At 44.6% G+C, this 17,753-nt stretch overlaps 1 long non-coding RNA gene across 1 annotated transcript; it reads left to right on the top strand.

The window, feature by feature from the left end:
• The first annotated feature begins 4,422 nt into the window (after positions 1-4,422).
• Positions 4,423-16,893, top strand: LOC110346193 (uncharacterized). Its single transcript, XR_002390085.2, has 5 exons — positions 4,423-4,656; positions 11,182-11,242; positions 13,965-14,072; positions 15,834-15,901; positions 16,365-16,893. It is a non-coding gene; the product is annotated as an uncharacterized LOC110346193 (long non-coding RNA).
• Positions 16,894-17,753: the final 860 nt, after the last annotated feature.

Raw genomic sequence — 17,753 nt, 5'->3', positions numbered from 1 at the left:
GTCCCCTTTTGTTATTTCAAAGATGACATTCCATTGTCTTCTGGCTGATGTTGTTTCTGATTAAAAGTCAGCTGTCTTTCGTGTCATCATTCCATCTATAAAGTGTCATTCTTCTTTGGTTACTTTCAGGATTTTTCTCTTTACTCTTGGTTTGGTTCTTTCCACTTATTCTGTTTGATGTGTGTCAAGCGTCTTGATCAGCAAGTTGACATTTTTTTGGAAATATGGGAAATGATAAGTTTTTACTTCATTTCTTTCTGGGATTTTAAATGCACGTAGATGTTCCATAAGTTCTTGAACTGTATTTTCCCTCAACTCTTGTTCTCTGTTCTTCTGCCATTTCTAGTCTGCTTTTTTGCCATAATAATAACTTTGTTATTTCAGTTTAAACATCTTACTTGGTTATGTTCTGTTTACATTTTTATTGCTATTCCCTACATCATCATTCAGAGATGCTATGTTTTCTGTAGATATTTTCAGTACATTTTCCTTTATTTCCTTGGCATTATTTGTAGTAATCATTTGAGTTTTTGTCTAAGATTTCTAACATTGGGGCCATCTCAGGTTAGACTCCTGTTGCTTGCTTTTTTTTTGATTGCCAGCCACATTTTCCTTTTATTTATTTACTTTTTGCATATCTCAATATTTGTGATTGCATACTCAACTGTGTAAATGAGACATTCCTGGGAATCTGAAATGCACTGAAGTTTCAGTAGATGCTGCAATGACCAGCTTTTTGCAATGGACTTGCACAGGTGTGGTTTGATGTTTTATTATGGCTGATCTGTGAAGACCCTGAGTGTTTCCTAAGCCCCTTTAACTTGGTTGTGACAGGCAAAAGTCTGAAAACTCTGTCTCCTTCAAGGCTCTTAGTTTCTAGCATCTTTACAGCATCTATAGAATAGGGCTTGCTTTAGAGGGTGGTCCTAACTTGCCAGCATTAGCTTTCTCAGCCCCTTAGCTAGTTAGAATGTGACTGAAGTACTCACAGAGCTTCTCTGCCCTGGCTGCAAGAGCACATCCCATTACAGCTCCATCCCACAGCAGCTGCCCTGGAGGCCTTGGCTTGTCTCTCCCTGTGGACTTACATGTGACCCAGCCTTCAGCCAAAGACTCACTGTATCCTTCACTTGGGCTTTCCAACAACTCGAGACTCTCCAATGGCCTATTCTCAGGTCCCTGCACTTTATTATCCTGACTCTATATCTGCTTAGTCTGACACTGTATCTGCTTGGATTCTGCCCAAGTCACCTCCATCTAGAGCTCATCTCACAGTTGTGTGGTGGACACTTGGGCTTCCTGTTTTGCTTAGGAATCCTGGTGTTTCACTGGCTATTGTCCAATGCCTAAACAATTAGCCCACATAATTTTCTAGTTTCATGGTTATTTATAGTATAAAACTTTGTTTGGGACTAGTAACTTTGATGTGGCCAGAAGTAAATGAATCTTGGTCTCTTTTTTAATTGACATATACTTATGGTGTACACAACATGTTTTGATACATATATACATTGTGCAATAAGTTTAGCTATTGAGCATATATATTATTTCACATAGCTATCCTTTTGTGTATATGGCAAGAACATTTAGAAGCTACATTCTTAGAAATTTTTAAGTATGTAATATACTGCTAAAAATATTGTCACCCTAATGTATACTAGGCCTCCTGATCTTATTCCTTCTATATGAATGAAATTTTGTATCCTTCAATCAACACATCCCTCAGCTTCTGATACCCACTATTCTAGACTTTTTCTGTGAGTTTGACTTTTTAAAATCTCACATATAATCGATATCATGTGGCACGGTGCTCGTCTTCTGAGCCTGGCTTATTTTACTTTCCAAGTCTCCAGCTCCATCTCTGTCACTGCAATTGGCAGGGTTTCCTTCCTTTTGAAGGCTGAATGGTGCTCCACTGTGTATATGCACCCTGCTTTCTTTGCCCATCGGTCTGTGGCTCCATATCTTGGCTCTTGTGTGCAATGCTGTAATGAACCTGGAGTACAGGCATCTCTCTAGGGTATTAACTTTTGGTTCTACACCCAGAAGTGGGATCACCAAATCACATGTTGTTGTGGTTTTAGTTACTTGAGGTCCCTCCACGCTGTCTTCCCACTGCTATAGAAAGGAGTCTTTGCCTGTTTCTCCACTTCCCTTTGTGGCTGAGGCACAGCTCTGGCTCTGACCCAGGACTGGCCACTCCTTTCCCTGTGAGCAGTTTCACTATCCCTGGACCACCTCACCCACCTAAGCTTCTCCATGGAGAAGTCCCACGCTGAACAGGTATACTTCTTGGCCCTTTCTTCTCAGAACCCCCTAGGCTTCTAAGGCAGGTTACTCTGCCTTCTACACAGAGATTGTTTTATCTAAATTTTAATTTTTGTTTTTTAAATGGAGTGTGGCTTCACAGCCCAGGCTGGACCTGAAATTGTTATGTAAACCAGGCTGAGCTTAAACCTGGGACCCTCCTACCTCAGTTTCCTGAGTATTGGGGTTATAGGCATGCACTGTGACACCCAGATCCACCACTGTGTGTAGCAAATAAGCAATGTAAAAACAACAAAGTTCCCATGAAACCCTCATTCCAGGCCAGTGGTGCTTACATGCTCCATGGGATCACAGGTGAAAAACACTGCTCAAAAAGCCATTCTCTGTCTGGGATTTAGCTCAGTGGTGCCACCGCCTGCTTTGCAAACACAAGGTCCTGAGTTCAATCCCCGGTACCAAAAAAAATTCTCTAACTCAACTAAGCAAACCAATACAAATGTACCCCACTGTATTTTAGTACAGAATCTGTGCTTCTCAGTGGCTCCACCCTGCTAGGAGACCCAGCCCTGTGATCCTGGTCGCTTGACTCCCAGAGAGTGACTTTTATTTATTTATTTCCTAGTGCTGGAGATTGAACCCAAGGGTGCTCTGCCACAGAGTACATCCCCATTCCTCTTTACTTCCTTTTTTCTTATTTTGAGATAGGGTCTTTCTCAAATGCCCAGGCTCCCTGAAACCCTGTGATCCTCCTGCCTCAGCCTTCGGAGAAGCTGGGATTACAGATGTGCACCACATGCCCTGGCAACAAAAGATGCTTTTTAAATGCAAACCTTTTGCAACAATGAACTCCTCAGAGAGGTCTATGGCTTGTCAGGTGTTACACCTTGTATCTAGATGTCCCCCAAAGCCTCACATGGTCACAGGTGGGTTTTTGGGGGTGGCTAGATCTAGGGTGTGTGATGCTGGGGTCAAGGGCGCCACCACTCAGGGCCTGTAGCCCAGAAGGAATATGAGGGACAGAGAGAAAGGCAAAACAGCTTGTCTGCTGCCACCCCTCTGCCCTGCCCCACCGGCTGTGGACTGAAGCCTCCACCGGCTGTGAGCTAAATAAACCTCTCCTCCCCTGACGCTGGGTGTTGGGTATTTTGTCTTAGCAGTGAGAAAAGTAACTGAGAGGCCAGGGTTTAGTGGGGTGTGTAGAAGTCCTAGAGGTACAGGCTGCTTTTGGGGGACATTGTGAACGTGTGTGATGTGCGTGTGCACGTGGTGGCAGGGTGTAGTTGTGGCCCGTGCAGGAAAGTCCTGCAGCTGGGTGGACTGGAACCAAAGGCAGAGTCCCTAGGGACGGCAGAGGGGCTGGTGGGATGGCCCGTGCAGGTCCGTGGGCAGCTACAGCGGGTTGCCAGAGCCCCAGGTCCAAGGGGAGGACCCCCCCCCCCCGCCCCGCTCAGGTTCCCTGGGTCCTCCAGGGCCCTCCGTCCCCCGCCTCCCTGGCTGCCCCTGCTGGAGCAGGCGGGACTCTGCAGACTGCGGGCTGGGACCCGGCGGGGTAGGGTCCCGGGCCTCCCACCGCCTGTCTGTCCCCTGGGCGAGTCCCTGGCAGGAGGCGGCTCTGATGGCCTCTTCGGACCGCGCAGCGCCTGACAGATGGACTCGGGGCCGCGGACACCGGCTGCGCTCTGGCTTCGTCATCAGCAGAGTGGCTGGAGGAGCCGGGGGCATCTGGAGCGGGATCCGGTTCCGACCCGGAGCTGGAGGGGAGAGCAGAGCGCCGGGCGCAGCCCGCGGTGCCCCCGCCAGGTGTCCCAGCTGTGGCCCACAGATCCGGATCCTGAACCCGGCCAGGTCCGTCGGGACGCCCAGGGCCGGCCCAGGGTTCCTTCCTCCCTGCTTCCCACCCACTTGCAGGTGGACCGAGCCCCAGGAGGAGGCGGCACCTCTCCATGAAGGACAGCCCGCAAACTCCCCTCCTCTCGCCACCAGCACCCGCTGCCCAGCAGGTCTCACTCGGGGAAACCGAGGAAGGGACATCCCACCTCTGCCCTCTGCCCTCCCCGCTCCCAGCAAGGTGTCCAAGGAGCGGAATTGGGCTTGCGCAGAAAGTGCCGGAGAAGGGCCAGAGAAAGACGGGCAGAGGTTGGGCGTGGGGTCGGGGTTCGGATTCCAAGGGAAGCGTTCTCTGGTAGCCAAGGTCACAGGACCAGGCCTGAGCCCCGGCTGGTCCAGTTGGGGCAGGCTGCCGTGGCCGAGACTGCAGGCTCGGGGCCTCCTGCCACGGTCAGGTCCGCCTCCGAGGCTCCAGCCTGGACTTCGGGCGTGTTACTAAGCCTCTCCACCTCAGTTTCCTCTTCTGCACAGAGCTGTGGAAAGGACGCCAGGCGTTAGCAGGTGAGACAGGCTAGAAGGGCAGGGGACCTGCACATCGGAGCACTGGAGCGCGGACAGGCGCTGGCTCACGGCTCTGGCAGGCTGAGTCCAGTTCTCAATTCCGCGGCCTGTTCTGCTGTCAGGCAAACACAGCGCCACAGTATCCCGGGCGGGGCTGCTGTCAGGGCTGAGTCCTCATCGCCCTGAGTGTGGCTCAGCGCTTCCCCTGGTTGGACTCCCAGCCCCATTCTTACCCGCATTTTCTCCTATTCACTTTTAGCGCTATCTACCAAGGGAAAGGGACACAGACGTAGAACAAATACTTGAGGCTGCCTACTCTGCCAGAACCCGTTCTGGGCCTCGGGGAGGTCGGGGTGAACTAAACAGGCAAAGTCCTAGCTCTCGTGGAGTTCACAATTTCATCTCATCTCTGCCTCTAGAATCTGACTAGGGTGTAAGTGTGATTTATTTTTAGGTCATCCAAAGATCTGGAGTGATGTTTTGCTCATAGTAATGGTCTAAAAACTTGTTGATAGAACACTTACTTTCAAATATCATTCATATTTGAGAGCTACAACTCAGTCAGATATGTTATTGATTTACACATTAATTTACACCATTGTTTCCATTATCTACAATAACGATCCTCTGAGATTGGGATTTTTATTATTGCCATTTTCCGGGTGGATACAACAGCTTTAGAGACTTGCCAAGGCTCACTGAGATAAAAAATTAGCACAGGAATTCGGCCCAGACCCTCGACTCAGGATTTCATCCCTTTTGATCTCAGAAATGAAGTTGAGATGAGCAGATTTTATTAAATTATCTCACTAGTTATTCACATCAAGCCTCAGAGAGATTTTCAAAGCTCTGTATGTTGCTCATCTCGCTTCTCTCTGGCCCTTTTTATTTTGTTCTTTTGTACTCACACCATGAGCAACATTTCTACCTTGGACCGGGACCATGGCTTCAGAGCTCCCTTGCTTCCCTGCAGCTGTGGTTGGCGGTGCAGTGGTGCAGTCTCCTCTCCCGTTGTCACCACAGCCCGGGCAGGGAGGAGGGCACAGTCACTTCGCCTGCCTGTTTTCAACACTTTCAGAGCACGGACATCATTCGACAGCAGTTTGCTTACTGGCTAAGTTATGGGGCTGTGTCCCCTGCCGGCCACACGGAGGTGAAAGTGTTTATTCCACTTGTTTGACTGTGAGTCACTCCGACGAGGAGCAGGCACACATGGCTTGTGTTACCTTCGTCTGTTTACCCGAGATTAGTAATCTTTATTTCTGAGTCTGAGTTTCACAGCAGTCTTTGAAAACTAACCTTTCTTTAGGATAGATTTAGGAATTATTTTTTAAAAGAAGAACTAGACTTAGACTCTCCTTCTCTCACAGCAGCAGGGCTTTAGCACTCAGTGATTTGCTGTTCAGTCTTTGTCAGAAGCAACCACAGGGAAGAACTGATGTCCATTCCCATGCGTGGCTTGCGGAAGCAGCCCTGTTACTTTGGAGTCATCATGCAATCATGTGTTTAAAATGTTTTAAATGATAAAACCCTCTAAAATTCTTACTACCAGAGAGAAACACAGGGTAGCCATTAAAGGCCAGCAACTTATCAGTGTAATTTTAATTAATTTATTTATTAAGCACTGGTCACATGTAGAGTTAAACACATTTTCTGCCTCTAGCTAGAGAAAAAGCCTTCATTAATTCACAGTTTCAAATAGTCTATGCTAAAATTCATACATGTACCAGGCTGCTTGGGTGATATTTTGAATTGACTACATAGAGAAAATAGGGAAAAATTTAGTTTCTGGCCATATTTTTTATTAAATTACATGAAAATCTTTTAGAAATATCTAGGGTCAGGGATTTATCTCAGTGGTTCTGCCTCCTGCCTCACAAGCACAAGGTCCAGAGTTTGATCCCTGGAACCCCCCCTAAAAAAAGAAATATCTAGAAATACAGAGATACGAGATTTCATTATAACTGTTGGTGAAGATTAGACTACATCCCAAAATTGTAAAACACGTGAGTAACACAACAAAAACCAAAAAGTCAATCTACAACTTATTAAAATAACAAGACTATCTTTTAGAGATTATACAATAAGTATGTTTTAGATGATAGAGGACATTAAAAGAAAAGATTGAAAACATAAACATATAAAACATTATCAAAATAGATTCCAAAAGGTACCAAATAAAACTTCTAGAAATTAAAAACCATTTGAAAACATACTCAGTGGCTAGAAAAAAGAGCAGATTATGTATAGCTGATTAGAAAATGGATAAATTGAAAGACAGATGTAAAGAAATTACCCAGAGGCAGCACAGTGAGTTAAAAACTTGAAATTGGAAAAAGGATAGAGAAAATGAGGAGAGAGAGTAGCAAACCATGCAGGAGGGCAGTGCTTAGAAGAATGTTCCAGTATAGACAGTAAAGACAGGAATCTTTCAAGCAAGATATAGAACAGTAAATCTCATTTGAATGTGTCATGGCTAAACTTCAGAGAAGAATTTGGAGTCTGCTATGAAAATAAATAAATAAATAAATAAATAAAAACATAAATAAAGAGACTATCTGCAAGAGTAGAAGAAATAAGACCAACAGCTGATTTTCATAAGCATCCATAGAAACCAGAAAAGATGAAAAATGTTTTTTCAAAAAATGAAGACAAATTAAACAACCCTATTGAGTTTAGAGTTCTACATCCTGCTAAATTTTCACCCTATGGTGGGAGTCAAAATAATACATTTTAGATACAGGGGAGTGTGGTATATGATGGGGATGTGTAGAAGGGAATTGTTTTCATACTTGTTAGAAATGACAGATTGAATCCAATCCTCATTTATAGATGGAATTTAGCACAACACCCAAAGTTGCGTTAGATTTCAGATAATATGTCTTTTAGCGAAATTCATATCAAGAACATTGTCAGGTAAAGAAACTAAGCAATATTTTGTTAATAGCTGGAACTTAGTCCTAAACTCCAAGGCAAAATTCTAATCAGAAAATTAGAATACTTAAGAGGCTCTTTTGTACCATACCAGCTAGTCCAAAATAATCACTAACCAAAGCGGCCTACACTGTTCAGTTTATCTCACCTTCCCTCTAATGTCTACATCTGAACCATCTGTCTATAGAAAGTGAGCTATAATAAAAACAAACACAGAGAGAGAGAGATAGGCAGAGACAGGGACAAGGGCAGACAGGGACCGAGACTGAGGAGAGGACACACCTGTGTCATTGTGTAGAGCTGAGCTTACCTGATGACAGCAGAAGAGGGCAAGATAATTGAATTTCTGGAGTTGTAAGATAGACAGGGCTAATCTGAGAAGCTCTCATAGGCTTTAAACTACAACATGGACTTTAATGCCAGTCCTTATTACCATGGAGAAAAGTGCTCATTATATATTTGTTGAATGAATGGAAGATAAGCATAAATGAATCCAAAGACAAGTGGTGGAGGGAACAGATAATTATTTGGGGGAAGGGAAAAGGCATTTTACATCTTAGGAGGTCTTGGTAAAGCATCTCTACATTTCCTGGGGAGAAATCTCCCCAGTGAGATTCTTGCTAGGCTTTATTTTCCCACAGCTGGTTTGGGTAAGGCAACTAAAAATATGACTTGTTACTCAGACAGAAAGGCTGGGTCAATAAAAAGGTTGTTGCTATGTGTCGGAGGCGTACTCAGGGACCACAGGAGCTACAGAGGCAAACAGATTAATTAAAGGCTGTGGGCCCCATCCTGGAGGTCCTGAACTTTGCAAGAGAGTTGTAGCCAAAGTAGTTTCCAAAGGGTGGGGCTCGGTGACTCTTTCACCTCAATATTAAGGAGCATCAACTCCTACGACTCCTACGGTTCACAGCTGCTCAGCAACTGGATGCATTTCAAGGAGCAATGACTCACCTCGGAATCCCTGCAGGCAAAGGCTCATGAGAATAAGAGCAACAGTTGGATGTAATTTCTCTGATTTCTAAATACCACCAAGCCCTTCCATAGGCATAAGTTGCCAGCATTAGAAGGAATAATGAGAACGCAGCTCAATTTCAACCATCCACACTAATGCTGCTAATTTCCCCACAGCAATTAGCATTTGGCTTTGGAAGACATTGTGGGATGGTGGTTTTGTGCTGCAGCAACAGCTTTATCTAGCAAATCATGTTGGGCTTGCTCTGAAATTGACATGATTTTAGCACTGACTGAATATGCAGCGGGAGGGGAAAGGGGCAGAGTCATTGGTACGTGCCTTTAACACTTTCAGAGCATTTTAAAGTTTGTCTCACTTTCTTCTTATAGTAACATTTTGAGCAGACATAGATGTCAAACGGTGGCAGTTGGGGGTGCTTTGCCTTATATAATACACATTAGCCTCCCTAAACCACAAGTCAACAAAAAGTCCAAGAAAAGTCAGTGTGTCTGCGATGCAAATACAGCTTGAAGACAAAATGCCAGACCCTTTCCTTCAAACTAGACCAGCACTCCATCCTTTTGGCAACTGATCACATGAATGGCCAATTCTCCATCTGCATCCTTCGAAGTGTGGCTTTGCACCTACTCCTACCAAGAGATGGAGACCGTTTTCCCATCCCTGGCTTCTGAGCTTATGCTGTTTTGATGCAAGCAGAAAACTGAATGATGCTGGGCAGTTTCTGCTGATGTGCATGCTCATCTGAGGCTGCAGAAGAGGACATCTACACTAACCTGCAGCAGGAAGAGGCGTGAAGGGCACAGTCTAGTCATCTCATGCTGAGGAGTGCTAAGAGGTCAGGAATGAAGGAAGGAAGGAGGAAGGAAGGAAGAGGAAGGAAGGAAAAAGCAGAAAGGAAGGAGAAGAAAGAAAGGGAAGAAATAAAGAAGGGACGGAGGGAGGAAGGACAGAGTCTGCTACTGCGAGCTGGGCACTCTTAGTGTTTTGGAAAACATCCTTCCCAGTATCTTGTATGTGCATAAATGTGCTTGTATAAAGGCAGTAAACAGAAGTTCTATAATATGCTTTATTAAGATTGGCGGAAGCATCTTTTTAAATCAGTAAATATAAGTCAATACCACCATTTTAATAGCTGAGGAATAGTCTATTGTGATCACTACTGCAATTTATTCTATCAGTTCTTCATTTTGGTAGATTGTGAAAGGCTACAGTTTATACCCCTTCTTATATCCATGATTTTTTCAATGTGATTTTGCTGCCCTGGCCATGAAGAAGTAAAGCTTATTTCTCCACCTTTTGAATTGTGGGCAGGGGTAGAGGGTTGGTGCTTTAGCTCAAAGAAGGAAGTAGAAATCCTGTCAAGCTGCAGCGTCAGCTTACTGTAGATACATGAGTAAGGCTGGGCCAAACCAGAAGAACCACCCAGCTGAGCCCTGTTCAAAGTGACAAGCACACAGACTCACTGGCTATGTAAATGGTTACTGTTAAAATCACTAAGTTTTGATGTGACGTTTTATAGAAAATTGACAATTGATTTATCTGTGGATGACATTTTAGATTGTTTATGAGTTTTCTTTATTATAGACATGCATTGATGAAAAACCTTTGCATAAATGTCATACTCATTGGATTGTTTTCTTACTGTATTTGACTGCAGGTGAGATTGCAGGAGCAATGCAACTCTCGTTACATATACACCTAAATTGCTCTCTGGAAAGTGGGATTAATTTATGTTTTAATCTATCATGTATAAGAGCAAAGGTGGTGGTTAGGGGTAGAGACAGGGACTGCTTTAGACAGAGCGGTCAGGGAAGCCCACGAGAGCTGAGGAGCTGGGCAGTTACCTGAATGAGTGCGGCAATGAGACTCATGACTGTAAGAAAGAGTGGTCCAGGTAAGTAAAAAGCAAACGGCAAAAGACTGTCTCAGAGGTGAGTGAGGTGCATGCTAATGTATCCACACCCGAGCAGAGGAGGTACAGACATTAGGTTGCAGAGAGGCAGGAACCAGGCAGGTCTACCAGTGCCTTGGAGGCTACAGAAAACACTTTGCATTTTATTCTGAGTGTGAGGGGTGCCCAGGGAAGAGTCTCCGCAGAGGAGGGTGCCAGCATCAGTAACATCTTCCTCGTGGCTGGTACCTGCTAAGTGTTTAGCCAGCTGTTGTTCTGAGCATGTATCATGCATTAATCCACTAGCTACGACTGCTGTCACCCTACCTTCACAAATGAAAGACTCAAGCACAAAAGGGTCAGATAAATCACTCAACTTCACAAAGGACTCAGAGGCAGAACCAGGCCCTAGGTCTAAGCAGTCAGGCTCCAGGTCCTGGAATTGTGTGGGTTAGGGTGCAAATTGACGATTTCATCCAAAGAATGACAAGAGAGGAGCTGCACTTGCTGAATCCTGTGTAGACGGTAAGAAGGGACTTGGAAGACCAAGTGGGAGCTTCTCTGTGTTCTAGTTGTTTAAAAAATTCGTAGCTAATTGTATTGGGAAAAATGATGTCTTCCCGGTCTCTATTTGCATTTATTTACTTTTAGTGAGATTTAATACTTCTGTTAATTATATTGTTGATTTGAATATCTTCTGCTCATTGTCTCTCTATATTTCTAGGACATTTTCTACAGGTGGGAGGAGTCCTTTCATTGATTTAGGAGAGCTTTTTGCATATTAGGTATGTTAATGAAACATTAATTTATTCACACAAGTGTAATTTTTAAATACATATTTAAAAATGCAATATTTTAAAAATATTGTGTTTGGTATTTGACTTTGTTAAGATTTGTTTTTGGCCCAGTATCTCCTCTTATTTTTGTGCAGTAAAATTGTGTTGTATTTTCTGTCATGTCTAAAACAATTCTGTCACAGAATTGTGGATGTAATCATCTGTATTTTTCTAGTGCTTTTATGTTTGCATCTTATACACATAAAATGATTCATTTAAAATTTATATTGGAATCAGGAGTGAGTAGGCATGCAGCTTAATAAATTTTATAAATGACTAACAGGTTGTTCCAACATTATATTAACTACAGGCTATCTTTTTCTTATTTGGAATTTTTAAAAATTTTTGCTCTGAAACATGTGGTTTTCTTTTTCTTATTAGTACTTCTTTGCAGCATAAGCAGCTTACAGTCATCTTGGGGAGTGAGTACATATTCATAATCCAGCTCGTTTCTTTTTTTAATCCCTTCCTCTTCCCACCCCCTCCCTCCATCGTCCTCCAAATCCCCCTTCCCCATTTTCATTCTTGTTGATGGTATCAATCTTAGCTCCTGTTTATGGCACATAGTGTTGCATTCACTGAGGGTATGAGGTCCTTCCCATGGCACATCTTCATCTACTTCTTTCCCCTTCCCCTCCCCATTCCCCTTGCCCTTAGTGTCCTGGACCTCTTTCCATTTGTAGGAGATCCATTCCCTTGTCTCCTTCTATCCTCCCTGTATTGTGCTCTTTGTTTGTACTTTGCCAATCTACCCTTGTATTGGTTTGAAATCCCAACTTCGATCTGTACTAAATTTACCTGTATTTGTGGTACAAATTGAGCATCTCTAATGGAAAAAGCTAAGCTCAGAAGTGCTCCAGAAGTATGATTCTCTATTGAAAACTTCCATGCCTGTCCCCATGTGATATGTCATGGACCAAACACTGGCACACTAAAAATATTGTATAAAATCACCTCCAGGATGCAGAGGATATAAGATGTATAGGAAACACAAATGAATTCTATCTTTAGACGTGGGTCTCATCCCTAAGACATTGCATTACCTGTCTGCAAATCTTCCAAATGTCAAAAAGAGTGGAGCCTGCACCACTTCATGTCTCCGGCATTTCTGGTGAGGCCACTTGCCCGTGCTCTGTACCAGTTCCCCTCCTTAAGTTCAGGCTGTTTAGGTAAAGTGACGCTCTAGGTGACGCTACACTTTGGATCCAGCTGTCCCCTAGAGGTCTACGCACTGGAAGCTTGGTCCCCAAGACTGAAGTCCCAGAGGAGGTAGCCATCTAGGAGGTGGGTTTCCTGGGAGGTGGTAAGGCCCACGCACCATGCTCCCTGGCAGCAGTGGGCCAGCTACTGTGCAGGGGTCCTGCCCTGGAGCAGAGCCACCCCACGGGCTCAGTCTCTGCCACACGTGCTGCTCACTGTCACCCACGTTTCGTCACCACACGAGATGACGCAGTACGAGGCCCCTACCGGATGCAGCTGCCCAGTGTTGGTGTCTCAGCCTCCAAAGCCACAGGCCGACCTAAACTTGCTTTCCTTACAGAGCACCTCATCTTAAGTGCGCTGCCAGGGCCACACAAAAGGGACTAAGGCAGCTAAGGACCCACCGCATCAGTCTTCCTCCTCAGAAATCTCCTTGCTATTTCTGCACATTCATCCTTTCAGCTGCACTGGAAAATCATTATTCAATTTAAAGAGTTGGTTGAGTTTTGACAGAGATTGCAGAATTCTATAAATTCTGTAGGTCAATTTGGGGAGAACTGATCTTTAAAAAACAGATTGAAATGGCAACCGCAAGCTCTTTGCAGACATGTCTGGCTCTCGCTACTGCAACTCTGAATGTGCTGAGATGGAGGGATTTTCCTCCTCCTGTCTTCCCTCTGTCCCTCCACTGAACATGTAAAAGGGGGTTTTCAGGGCTTCTTCTCACACCGGAGTTCCTGTCTACTCGCTGTGCTCTACCTGCTCCCCGGAGCTCAGCACAAACCCTTGTTGGGGGAGTGTGAGGGACAGCAGCACTGCCCTCAGCCTCTGTCACCTTCTGGTAGTTTACTGTGCAGCCACTGGGCTGTTTTCAAATCCGAAACTTATTTCATGTCCACGCACTTTCATTTTACAATGCTGTTCCCAAGTTTATGGCTTTCTTGCCTGAACCGCTTGTTCCAATTGCATCTAATATTTCATCAAATATGGTAAAGAAACCATGAGAGCCAATTGGGGCTGCCCTGGGCCGTCTGGGCAGACACCACTGGATTGCTGCAAAATGGTTTTCCTTTTCAGCCCCTCTGAACTGTAATATGTTTCGGAGGCCAAATTCTTCAGGGAAACATTATGACTATTTAAGGACTCCAAATTTTATGCTTCGATACAAAAGGCCTAAGGGTGAGGATTTTAAATGGATGAAGTGGAGAAATTTTCACTTCCTTAAGCAAACATATAGCATTTCCTTCCATGTGTCAGAAATGAAAACAAAAATACAAACTAATTTGTCATGAAATTTTCCCTTTTATAAGTCCCTCTCTGGTACTTTTTCAACCTAACAAGTCATATTTTCTCTTCTTCCGTGTCAGGTTTATAGCTTTGCTGGTCACAGTTTCAATAACGATGATGAACGGTCCTCTGCTCTATATATCATGTACAAGCATTGGGTTTAAAAGTATCTTTGTGTTCACAGCTTGCTATCTGTCACCTCTCTGATGCCTCCTCCTGCCGCCATGGCGCACATGGCGTTATGTTATCCGCACTGAGAGCTTCGGGGAAGGCTCATATTCAGGGACATTAGGTAAGCAGGGGAGGAGGGCTGCTTCTTTGGGCTGAGCCTGACCTCGCTTGAAATGAGGCAAATTGTCATGTTTATGACTCAGTGTAAGTCAATAATATATTGGCATTCACATGCGGAAACACGCTTACTCCCTAGCTCGGGCCTCTACACAGTCTCTCAAGCAGCGGTTTGCACGGCAGCCTGGGCCTGTTTCTGTTCTCTCTCTGTCCTCCTCCTCCCCCTGTCTTTCCCTTTATTTCTCCTTTCCCCTCCTCCCTCCCTCCCTCTTTCCTTCCTTCCTTCCTTCCTTCCTTCCTCTCTCTTCATTTCTTCCTTTTTGTTCTCTCTCTCCCCTTCATTTTTTTGCATTTTATTTTCCCTTTCTCCTTTCTCCTTTGTGAGCCCTGAGCAAGCTTTGTGGCATTCAGGAACCATTTATATAGTGCATAAAAGACTTCTCTTCAGATAATTGAAATTACTATTTCTTTTTCCCTCTTTTTCTACTGTCTTTGCCACATTCGTGGACATACACACACATCACAGACTGAAAAATACATGACTGGATAAATGCTGTTCACAACTCTGGGCTGGAAACTCGATCCTATTGGGTCCTTTGGAATCTGAATTACTGCTGTTTGTTTTCTGGCTGGGCTGCCTCTCTGTAAATTACAGCAGGAGAAAGGGAGGTCATGTGGGCTTTGATTTACTGTGCAGAATATTGAGAAGGAAAAAAAATCAGAGTAAGCCATTGATAATCAAAAAAATAGAAGGAAGTCTCTATTATTTCTAAATTTGGTCAGTTGTACTTTCCTGTACCCCAGCCTCAAGGCCCCATTATCCTTCGGTCTGTTTTCCTAGCGGCTCCTCCTGCAGAAGGGCTTGAACGGCTGGCAGCGCCTGCCTCCTCCCGGGAAGTGGGCTGTTCTTCTCCCTGCAGATGTGTGGGTGCTGGCAGCCGTGTCTCCCCTGCTACCCCTGGTCCCAGTGGTCCTGGCTGCAGGTCTTGGGGTGGCTGAGCACTTCTCCCCTGAGCCACCATCCAGGGGCTGGACAGGTCTCAGCTGCACCAGGGACCTTGACCTTCCCCCACTGACATCCTGAGTTTCCCAGCAGGCTCCCAGCCACAGCGTGGAGGAGCAGCCTCCCCAACCACAGGAGACTTGAGGCGAGGAGAGTCCGCCCCGGGCCACACAGCAGAGGCTCCTGCTCTGCTCTTCTCTGCTCTGCTCTCCCTGATGCCTGGAGAGGGGCTGGCCAGGAGATTTCCACCTTGTGAGCCTTGGCTTCAGCGGGAAGGAGCTATTAAAGCACAGAGCGGGGCCTCTGAGCCTCTGGTTGAGAAGCGTCTGCCCTGCTGTCTCCCTTCCCCAGCCCGCTCCCTGCCTGCGGCTCCAAGGCAGCTGCCTGCTATAGTTAACTCAAAATGCACTGTTTAAAAAGTTTGGTTTTTTAAAAAAGAGAACTGGGCAGGCTTTCCCTCTTACCACATGTTCAGGGATCTAGAGCGAAACCCAGGGCTCTCTGCCGTCTGCCCACATGGTGAGAACAGCTCGTGAGCCATGTGCTTCCCACAAATGTGGAACAGATGAGGCACCAGGGACTCCCGTCTCCACGGAGCAGAAGCAGAGCGGCCTTGGCTGCTGCCCAGCTCGTTTGATCTGAGTTAAATGGGCTAAGTTTGTACGTTTCACTTTTGGCTTGACGTTAGCCACCATCTGAGGACAGATGGCGTGAGAGTCATTAGCAATCACTTAAAGACAGCTTACTGCATTCCTTCTGCAGCTCCAGAAGCAGGTGCTGGTCTGAGGATTCCAGTTTCCTGACCAATTTCTCCTTTTTAGAAGATGTAGGTAAGTAAAAATCCCTCACCGTGAAGTTTGCCTTTATTGGTGCTTTAGCTAATTTGCTTAAAATGAGTAATTAGGGCTTAGGCTTAGATCAGAGATTTGATTTATGTGTTTGCTCCCAAATTAAAAAGAATTTCTACTCCCTGACTGTGGATTCTGCGTTTACACCCAGCCAGTCTAAGGGGTTCTGAAAGGCAGGAATTTTTCTTACTTTATTCTTTATGTGTAAGTAGTGTAGTGCCAGAGTGTAGTAGGGGCTTAAAGATATATTTAAAAAAGAATGTATAGTTAAGTAGCTGGATCACTTTTATTATTTTTCCTATTGTGGTAATTACGCATGACACAAAATTTACCATTTTACCTTTTTCGTTTTGTTTTGTTTTGTTTTGGTGGTACTGGGCATTGAACCCAGGGCCTTTGCACTGAGCTGCATCCTCAACCCTTCTTTATTTTTATTTTGCTACAGTCGCTGAGTTGCCCAGGCTGGGCCTAAACTTCTGATCTTCCTGTCTCGGCCTCCCCGAGTGCTGGGATCACAGGAGTGCGCCGCCACGCATGGCCCGCCATTTTTCAGTTCAGTGGCATCGTACAACCGTCACCATCCCAGGACTTTCTCTTCTTCCCAAAGTGGAAATCCAGACCCTCTAGGCAACGACTCCACTCTCCCTCCCCGGCCACGGCTGACCGCATGCTCTTTTCTGCCACTGGGAGCTCGGGTCCTCTTGGTCCCTCGAAGACCAGAGCCCACTGTCTGTGTCCCCTCGGCCGGCACGGGAGTCCCGGGCGATGTCTGCGGGCCCCAGGCCACGCCCCGAACCCTCTGCTGGGCGCTGGGCTGGACTGAGCTCGGGGCTGGGGGTCCCCTTGACTTTCACACTCTAGCGCCTGGCGTGGCAGAGTGAAATGCTGTTGAGTGAACCGACCAGAGTTTGTTATTTGATGTGCACTTTCATACCTGAGAGAAAACGGAAATTAAAGCTAGAATGCCGAGCGTATTCCTTATTCACTGACTTTTCTCTCCCTCCCCTTCTCCCACCAGATTGCATGTTTTCTGAGCACAAGCGTCAGATTGAAATTAGTGGACTTCAAACATTTTTAGTTATTTTTCTGAATGACCATTGAAAAACTATAGCTTTTGCTTACTTTTATATGGATGTGAAGTTTCACTTAAGGTAAGCAATCTAAGGAAATTGCTTGTCTATTGCAAATATTGGCAGCTTAAAATAAAACGATTACATCACTTTAAAATATATCCTGTGGAATGTCATATATCATACTAGTTTGATGCCACATATCTATTTTAAAATACATAAATAAGCCCTATTATGACAGTTGAAAATTTTACCTTGATTCTTTTCTCCTTTGAACTTACATTTTCATTCAACGTTCTTCATGTACTTTTGTCTTAATTTAAAAATATTTTTATGGCTGAAAATAATTTATTGAATATCCTCTCAGTCTTATTGGCAACATTTTACATTCAAAAAATCTTAAGTTTTATTTTCTGTGACCTTAAGGCTAAATATTGGAAAGAATGTCTGCTTGAATTATTATCATTCAATCAACACAATCATTAGCGTACAATTAATCAAAGTAACATAATTAAATCACAATTTTATAATTGTATCACTATGTCACAATATTACAAAATTTTGCAGGAGTTACATATTTTAATGAGACAGGAACTTTTAGATTTTCAATTAATTCTCTTTATTGCCAGAGTGAAACAAACTTCATAATGAATTCTAAGTCTGTCACTTTAATAGATGTACACTGAGATATCTTGCTCACATAATAAATTAGATGGAAATTAACATCACATAGATCTATCAGCAAAATTGTTTTAAAAATTTAT

The sequence above is a fragment of the Heterocephalus glaber genome, unplaced genomic scaffold (genome assembly GCF_053883595.1).
Source record: "Heterocephalus glaber isolate CG9 unplaced genomic scaffold, H.glaber_assembly_v1.0 deba00001067, whole genome shotgun sequence".
NCBI classification, from domain to species: domain Eukaryota; kingdom Metazoa; phylum Chordata; class Mammalia; order Rodentia; family Bathyergidae; genus Heterocephalus; species Heterocephalus glaber.
Note: the sequence above shows the minus strand (reverse complement) of the source record. Positions and strands in the feature narration are given on the sequence as shown.